General features: G+C 47.0%; 1 long non-coding RNA gene across 1 annotated transcript; it reads right to left on the bottom strand.

Annotated features, from left to right (window-relative positions):
• Window positions 1-211: 211 nt before the first annotated feature.
• LOC145798768 (uncharacterized) lies at window positions 212-7,666 on the bottom strand. The gene is made up of 3 exons (XR_014340330.1): window positions 1,086-7,666; window positions 906-1,004; window positions 212-701 (listed from the first exon to the last, which is right to left on the bottom strand). It is a non-coding gene; the product is annotated as an uncharacterized LOC145798768 (long non-coding RNA).
• Window positions 7,667-8,706: the final 1,040 nt, after the last annotated feature.

Genomic DNA, 8,706 nt, shown 5'->3' with positions numbered 1-8,706 from the left:
TGTACATTTGAGTTGTTACTCTTTGTTTATCAATTTTGTTGTGTTTTGCTTATCGAGTTGTAAACTTGCTGAAGTTCAGTAAGATTAGGTTGTTTAGTTTGTCATGTCGGTTCGCTACCTAACTTGGCACATACACAATGCACATTTACCGTTCAATCTCTTTACTTACAAAATGATGCGATGCGATGCTGAGAACATAAAATACAACACCTTTTCAAAAAAAGTTGTTTCATTCCATCATGCTTCCTTTGTTACAACATTTTACAGCAAAGGTACAAGTTTTACAGAAAATAAAACTGCCTAATAATGTACAATGTGCTATAACTACTAGTAAAAAGATAAATAAAGCAGGAAACAGCTGCACCAATGCTCTCAAGAGCAGGAATAGAGGCCCTCTTTATCCTCTTCTGCAGAACAGGCTCTGCACCACCGGCACCATCTGAGTCGGAACTGTCATCCTCAGGATCCTCCTCTCCATCCCCGGAACTAGGGTCGGAACCCTCCTCTCTGTCGGTAGAGGTCTCTGACTGACGATCTGTAGCCTCCTCCTCCTCCTCGTTCTTATCGGGCTCCTGCTCTACGATGTGTACCCCACGTCTGCGGGACGACTCCCCTCTCCCGGCCCCGCAAAAAGGCCGAGATGGCTCGGCTCCCCGAGAAGGTCGAGATGGCCCGGTTTGTGGCAGATATACTGGTGGCATCTGAAAATAAAAAGTGCAATTTGGATACATCAGCTCAAAATGTGTGTATCAGATACAGATGCAAGCAAACTACATGAAATGAGGGTGCATACGGATACAGTATATGAATGTGGTGTGTCAGATATGCTCTACACATACAATTAATCAAAGCAGTAAAATGTTCAAGGTCAGAAGTACGGTAAATGTGAGAAAACTAAAGAGTACCTAGAAACCCATGATGGACAGCTGCGCCTCTCTCCGCATGACCATGCCCTCGAGTGAGGCCACCAATCCGATCACCCCCTACATGTACTCTCTGGGTGGCTGCAAATACAAGCTCAAATCATCAATGAATAAAGGAGTGTCTAAGTATTTGAATGATAGATGAAAAGCAGTAGGGCATACCGGCGGTGAGTCGGGATCAATGACATATCGATGATCAGGCATGGGAGGCTCTATCGGAATTGGGTAGGAGGTCCTGTATCGCCATCCTGTCAACTCGGTCGGCATGTCTGGCCATCCGGCATGATGATGAGTTGGAGGAATCGGGGGGACCAGTCCAATCCCTCCTCTCGATGTGCCAGCCCTGCTGGTAGAAGGGGCGCTGCAGCTCGAGCTCGACTCAAAGACGGCATGTCAATAGACCTCCTCGAGGGAGTATGGACACCTGTCAATGGAGGCATCAAGTAGGTGTGACGGTAGGTCGCGTACTCCCCGTCCTCTATATGCGGCAGTGCATCAATGCCCAGCCTAGCGTCAATGACACCCTGGGGAGTAAGCCTATCAGCGAGCCGCATATCGTCTGGAGGTGTTGAGGGAACACTCGGCTCAGGAAAGCCCATAGTCTGACGAAGGAAGCGTTCTCCCAGGAACCAGGCCCTACCAACTGGCCCCTCGAACAAGATCCTATACCGGGAAGAGCCCCATCCTCCGGCAAACTGAAATCGAAGGTCCCCACCCAAAGGCAACCAGGGCAGCCAAGCAATCTGCGGGTAACCAATGCATAGGCTGATCAGAAACCGTAGATGTATGGAATAAACCAGAAATGAAAACATTGGGAATTAGGAATTTTGGATTACCTCTGATGGTTGCACCGTGTCGAAGTACAGCCATAGGTAGAGAAGAGTCTCCCGAGGCCGCGGCCGGTACTGGCCCTTGAAAACAAGCAAGTAAGGGGTCACAAGGGGCACCTCCACCTCCAGCTCTGGCGCTAGTACGGGAAAATATGCGAAAACCCATAGCTGCGGAAAACGGGGCAAAAGCCATCAGAATGTAGAATGCTGAGTGCAGGATGTCAGGACAGAGTATAAAATGTGTCGTGTGTGCAATATACATACATTGAAAAGCAAAAATGTAAAATCAAGAGGGCAGAAGGTACCTCCCAGGCTCTCCAGTAGCCGCCGACTATGTTCTCCCGTCCGCGGGAGGTCACGCTCATATAGCAATAAAGGGTAGCCAAGCTGGCGCCACCGCAATCATACCGACTAACCTGTGTGAGGTCTGCCAAGGCACGCAACAGATATAGCCCAACAGTGTTCCCCCTACTGGCGAACAGAGTGGTCCCAAAGAGGAACATCAGAAACCCGCGGGCGTACTGTGAAATCTCCTCCAGAGTCTTGGGCTCAGTATGCCTAAAATGTGAAGAAAACCAAGTATACCGAACTCGGCCCGACGATCGGTCGACCGGTGGACAAGCTCCTAGTAAGTAGATCCAAGCGGCCTCCCACTGGCCCATATCCTCGTCATATGGGATCGCCCAGCCTCCCACATCAAGGCCGGTCAATACGGTAAAGTCAAAAGGAGTCATGGTCATATCCCCGGTAGATGAGAAATGAAAGGAGTTAGTGGTATCCCACCACCTCTCCACCAGGGTGCCCATCAACGTCCTGCTAGCTGGATAACGAGATATCCCGGAACAAAAAGGCCCGAATCCTGCTAAATCAACCCAATCGCGGACGGCCTCTGGGAGCTCCACGTACCAGTCTCTCGCAATAATGGAGCCGTACCCCCGTGTAACACGGGAGGACACCTGCATTCACGGTAAATACGTATATTCAGTTTCAGAATGAAATAAACAAGCTGCGTGCAAATGGGATATACAAGCTGCGTGCAAACAAAATGTATAAAGCTATATGCAAAATCAAATCAGAAATTCAAAATATTTGGGCTATGTGTTCAGATTCCAAAATCAGTGGACTGTGTATTCACCTCAAAGTTCCAGCCGAGTGTTCAACATCAAAATATTTGGGCTGTGTGTTCGACTCTCAATCAATGTGGACTGTGTGTTCACCTCAAAGTTCGAGCCAAGTGTTCAACATCAAAATATTTGGGCTGTGTGTTCGACTCTCAATCAATGTGGACTGCGTGTTCACCTCAAAGTTCGAGCCGAGTTTTCAACATCAAAATATTTGGGCTGTGTGTTCGACTCTCAATCAATGTGGACTGTGTGTTCACCTCAAAGTTCGAGCCGAGTGTTCAACATCAAAATGTTTGGGCTGTGTGTTCGACTCTCAATCAATGTGGACTGTGTGTTCACCTCAAAGTTCGAACCGAGTGTTCAACATCAAAATATTTGGGCTGTGTGTTCAGATTCCAAAATCAATGGACTGTGTGTTCACCTCAAAGTTCGAGCCGAGTTTTCAACATCAAAATATTTGGGCTGTGTGTTCAGATTTCAAAACCAGTGGGCTGTGTGTTCACTTCAACTTGGGCTGCGTGTTTAGAAATTCAGAGTTTGGGCTGTGTGTTCTACTCTCAACAAGTGTGGGCTGTGTGTTCACCTTCAACTTGGGCTGCGTGTTCAGAAATTCAGAGTTTGGGCTGTGTGTTCTACACTCAACAAGTGTGGGCTGTGTGTTCACCTTCAACTTGGGCTGCGTGTTCAGAAATTCAGAGTTTGGGCTGTGTGTTCTACTCTCAACAAGTGTGTGCTGTGTGCTCACCTTCAACTTGGGCCGCGTGTTCAGCAATTCAGAGTTTGGGCTGTGTGTTCTACTCTCAACAAGTGGGTTGTGTGTTCACTTCAACTTGGGCTGCGTGTTCAGCAATTCAAAGTTTGGGCTGTGTGTTCTACTCTCAACAAGTGTGGGTTATGTGTTCACCTTCAACTTGGGCTGCGTGTTCAGAAATTCAGAGTTTGGGCTGTGTGTTCTACTCTCAACAAGTATGGGCTGTCTGTTAACCTTCAACTTGGGCTGCGTGTTCAGAAATTCAAAGTTTGGGTTGTGTGTTCTACTCTCAACAAGTGTGTGCTATGTGCTCATCTTCAACTTGGGCCGCGTGTTCAGCAATTCAGAGTTTGGGCTGTGTGTTCTACTCTCAACAAGTGGGTTGTGTGTTCACTTCAACTTGGGCTGCTTGTTCAGAAATTCAGAGTTTAGGCTGTGTGTTCTACTCTCAACAAGTATGTGCTGTGTGTTCACCTTCAACTTGGGCTGCGTGTTCAGAAATTCAGAGTTTGGGCTGTGTGTTTTACTCTCAACAAGTGTGGGCCGTGTGTTCACCTTCAACTTGGGATGCGTGTTCAGAAATTCAGAGTTTGGGCTGTGTGTTCTACTCTCAACAAGTGTGTGCTGTGTGCTCACCTTCAACTTGGGCCGCGTGTTCAGCAATTCAGAGTTTGGGCTGTGTGTTCTACTCTCAACAAGTGTGGGCTGTGTGTTCACCTTCAACTTGGGCTGCGTGTTCAGAAATTCAGAGTTTGGGCTGTGTGTTCTACTCTCAACAAGTGTGGGCAATGTGTTCACCTTCAACTTGGGCTGCGTGTTCAGAAATTCAGAGTTTGGGCTGTGTGTTCTACTCTCAACAAGTATGGGTTGTGTGTTCACCTTTAACTTGGGCTGCGTGTTCAGAAATTCAGAGTTTGGGCTGTGTGTTCTACTCTCAACAAGTGTGTGCTGTGTGCTCACCTTCAACTTGGGCCGCGTGTTCAGCAATTCAGAGTTTGGGCTGTGTGTTCTACTCTCAACAAGTGGGCAGTGTGTTCACTTCAACTTGGGATGCGTGTTCAGAAATTCAGAGTTTGGGCTGTGTGTTCTACTCTCAACAAGTGTGTGCTGTGTGTTCACCTTCAACTTGGGCTGCGTGTTCAGAAATTCAGAGTTTGGGCTGTGTGTTCTACTCTCAACAAGTGTGGGCTGTGTGTTCACCTTCAACTTGGGCTGCGTGTTCAGAAATTTAGATTTTGGGCTGTGTGTTCTACTCTCAACAAGTGTGTGTTGTGTGCTCAACTTCAACTTGGGCCGCGTGTTCAGCAATTCAAAGTTTAGGCTGTGTGTTCAACAATCAACATATATATGTGCTGTGTGTTCACCATTAGGTTATGGGCTACGTAATCAAGAATTCAAGCGTTCAAAACGCAAACAGAATACTGTACTATGGGCTAAGCATCAGAACAAGCTACGTTCTAAAAGGAGCAGATATGCATAACAAGAGGCATGAAACGTGCAAAAATGCAGAATACGTTGCAGAAATGTAAAAAGGGGCGAAGTAAATACCTCTCGTGTCTCATGAGAGAGGTAAGACTCCGGCTCTCGTAGAAGCAGATCCCCAGGCGCTCGATCATCAAAATCAGCGAAGTGATAAAAAATAGCCCGCGGGAGCACATGTGTCGGAGGGTCGTACCTCTCGGGTATGAAGGGTCGAACCCTCGGAGGCAGAGCCATAATATCGGGATCATCCCCGGCGCCCGGAGGACCTCCACTGTGAGGGAAATGACCAGCCATTTCAGAGAATCTGCAAAAATGAGCAAAATGAGCCAAAATTGGAAAAAGTCAACAAAAGTCAACTCTCGGGAAAGAAAAAAGTCAATAAAAGTCAACCCCCGAGGAAATCTTCCAAATGTTGAGACAAACTTACCTCAAGTGGTGAAAATGAGAAAGAAGCGCCGAAATTAAAATTTAATCGGTCCAAAGTGATGAAAACTAAAAGATTTCGCGAAAACAACTTGCGTGGGGCGTTGAAAAACGCGTATAGAGCTCAGATCTGAAAGGAAAAATGGTCTAGGAAGGTGGGGAAAGTATTTTCGGGGCTGAGGTTGCGAGGACGGAGGCTTTGGCCGAGTGTATTTAAAGAAATGAGAGTGAAATGACCGAACTGCCCCGGATTTGGGCTAAGTGGTCGGCTGACCACCTTTTGTGGCACACCGACCACCCCCTTTGCAAAATGCTGGTCGGTGGCCTCTCCCTGGGACGAGACCTGGTCAGTGGTGTTCCCCAAGTGCCCACCAAGCTCTCTGCAAATTTTGGGAAGGATTGGAGTCCCCGAGACCTGAAAAAGTACAAGAGAAGTGCACTTTCTGTCGCGAAATCGCTCTACCGGAACATCAACTCCAACTTTTGATGCGTTTTTCATCGTTACTCATCAAAGTGAGATGTATCCTTTTTGAACATGTTGCGACCCTTCCGGGAGTTAAACCGGAGGTCACAATTGGGTCACCCTCATCAAAAACTCGCATTTCTTTGCTCATCATTTTACGACAAATTCGCATTCGAATTCACATTTATTCTGCATTGTTATGCACATCACTTGCATTCTCATGCACACCACTCATACTATTGTGCACGTTTCACAGGTGTAGTCAAATCCTCGTGCTTAACCCGCGTTGTCACGCGTGTTACTCCTCGCATTGCGATGCACTTTTCTATTGACGCCGCGATTGTCTGCATTCAATATCGCTTTGAACATGTGTTGCTAATTATGTTGTGCTTGTCGAGTTTCTTTCTTTTGCAGGCACAATATTGTATGTACGGTTCATTTTAGGCTTGTGCGACCAGACAAACTGCGCAGGTATTGTATCTTCTCCGTGTGAGACGTGGCGAAGATTGAATAATTCTCCGCATTCTTAAACTACATGAAATGTAGTTGTTGCTTTGCATTCTTGCTTAAAACTGTTGCATCTATTGTAAATATGTGCTTCATTACAGCTTGCTGCATTTGCATGATCATTGAGTTACCTTCGGCTTCTTGCATTTTCGGTTTCATTTTGCCCCGGCCTGCGGGCATGCCTGCGGGCACATCTCTGTTTGTCTTGCCTGTTTGTCTAAGTCTTCAACCTTGTCAAAAATGGGTCGTCTCTGGCTTTGACATTCACTCCCGTCACTTATGACTTCCAAGTTCTGTCAAAGAGGGGCAACTGTAGACACCCCATTTTTGACCGACCTTAAGACTCAGACGTCACCAGTTGAGCGCTCGGTGATATTGCATTTTGTGCTCGTTCAGAAGTTTCAGAGTCTCGGCTGCGAGCCTTGCCTCCGGACTTCCGGACTCTTTCGTGCCTTGCCTCGGTTTGCGAACCAGGCTCTGTTTTCTCTGTTTTCTCTTCCCGAAGGGAGGGAGAGGTCTCCTAGATCATCTCCCAGTGGCCGTAGGCTACGTTTCGTGGTCGTAGGCCATTTTTCCCGTTTGGAGCCCGGTTTCTAGTTTTTCGGAGTCGACGACCGTGCGCCTCGGTTCGGGACCGCCTAACCATCTCTGTTTGCTCCGGTTTTTGGTATACACCTTATTTTATCCCTTTTGAGGAACACTGTGGCCCGAGAGACCAACTTCGTAGTCGAACGCCACCTCCGGTGCTTAACAGCCAATTTTCGGGGCCCCGGGCCGCGCGTTTCGGCCCCCGAACCTCCGTTTTGCATCCATTTTGGTTCATTTTTTGTGGAGGCCTTATTTTCATAGTTAGGAGGCTTGTAGGAGGGTGGGAGGCCAGCAATTGTTCTAAAAAGCCAGCTTTATTCCTTCATCGCTCTCCGACGCCCGTTTTCCTCACTGGAAAGCCAATGTTGACCACCCCGGGGCCACTTTCTTGAATCCTAAACCCCATATTTGTGCTGTACACACCTTGAAGGCCACCAATATTTGGTGGCCGACCAGTAATTGTGCCTAACCCTTTTGACCCCTTCTAAAAATTGGTCTTTTCTCTCTCCTGGTTCACTTTTTCTGGGTTCCAGTTGTGTTGTGCACACATGGGAGGCCACCTTTTTGAGGTGGCCGACCAGTAATCCGGCTTGCCCCTTTTGGCCCTTGGTCGGCCGGCCATGGGAGGTGGTCGGCCGGCCACCTGAACCCTCAAAACCTAGCCGGCCATGACCCCCTCACCTAGTTCCTTACAAATGTGACCTTTTTTTCCCCCAGATCCTGTATCCGAGGGGGACTCTTTTGGGAGGGAAATTTGAATTTCATTTCCCCTCCTTTCCTCCATTCTTTAGCCTATATAACCAGCACCCCCAGCTGCATTTTGAGGGGTTACAAAAAATTGTTTAGGGCTCTTGCATTCAATCTCCCTCTCTCTCTACTCCAAGCCTCAAAACCACCTTGCTCCTACAATATTTCTACACCAACCCATAGCATAACACCACCATCATCCATTCCAACCATTTGAGGCTGATTTCCAGAGGTTGAGAGCTCACAAGCCTGGTCCAAAGGCGGCTAAAGTTTGGTTCTACAAGAGTGAGTCCCATTTTCCCTCTTTTGTGCCTTATCTTGCTTTGTATCTAAGCCATACTTGCTACCATTTTTGGGCTCCAACCTGAACTGTAAATAGTCATATTTTGTGTTCATATCCATGTTTGATTAAGGGTCTTTCTCAGTTTGAGGTCCTCTCCTCACCCTTTGTGTTTAAACTCCCTTTTAGGCCAATTTTTGCATAGTATTTTAGGCCTATTTTTGAGTTGTTTTGAACTTTTCCATAAACTGTAAAATAGCTTTTTTTGAGCCCCTCTTCAACATTGTTGAAGGGCTCTCCTCTGTTTGAGGCCTCCTGCTATCACTTGCTTCTTTAACTCCCTTTTAGGCCAATTTTTACATAGTATTTTAGGCCTATTTGTGAGTTGTTTTAGACTTTTCCATAAACTGTAGAATAGCTTGTTTTGAGCCCCTCTTAAACATTTTTGAAGGGCTCTCCTCTGTTTGAGGCCTCCTGATATCACTTGCTTCTTTATCTCTCTTTTAGACCAATTTTTGCATAGTATTTTAGGCCTATTTGTGAGTTGTTTTGGACCTTGCCATAAACTGTGAAATATTTTGTTTTGAA

Source organism: Camellia sinensis, chromosome 9, assembly GCF_055761805.1.
Source record: "Camellia sinensis isolate YWXY chromosome 9, ASM5576180v1, whole genome shotgun sequence".
Taxonomy (NCBI): Eukaryota; Viridiplantae; Streptophyta; class Magnoliopsida; order Ericales; family Theaceae; genus Camellia; species Camellia sinensis.
Note: the sequence above shows the minus strand (reverse complement) of the source record. Positions and strands in the feature narration are given on the sequence as shown.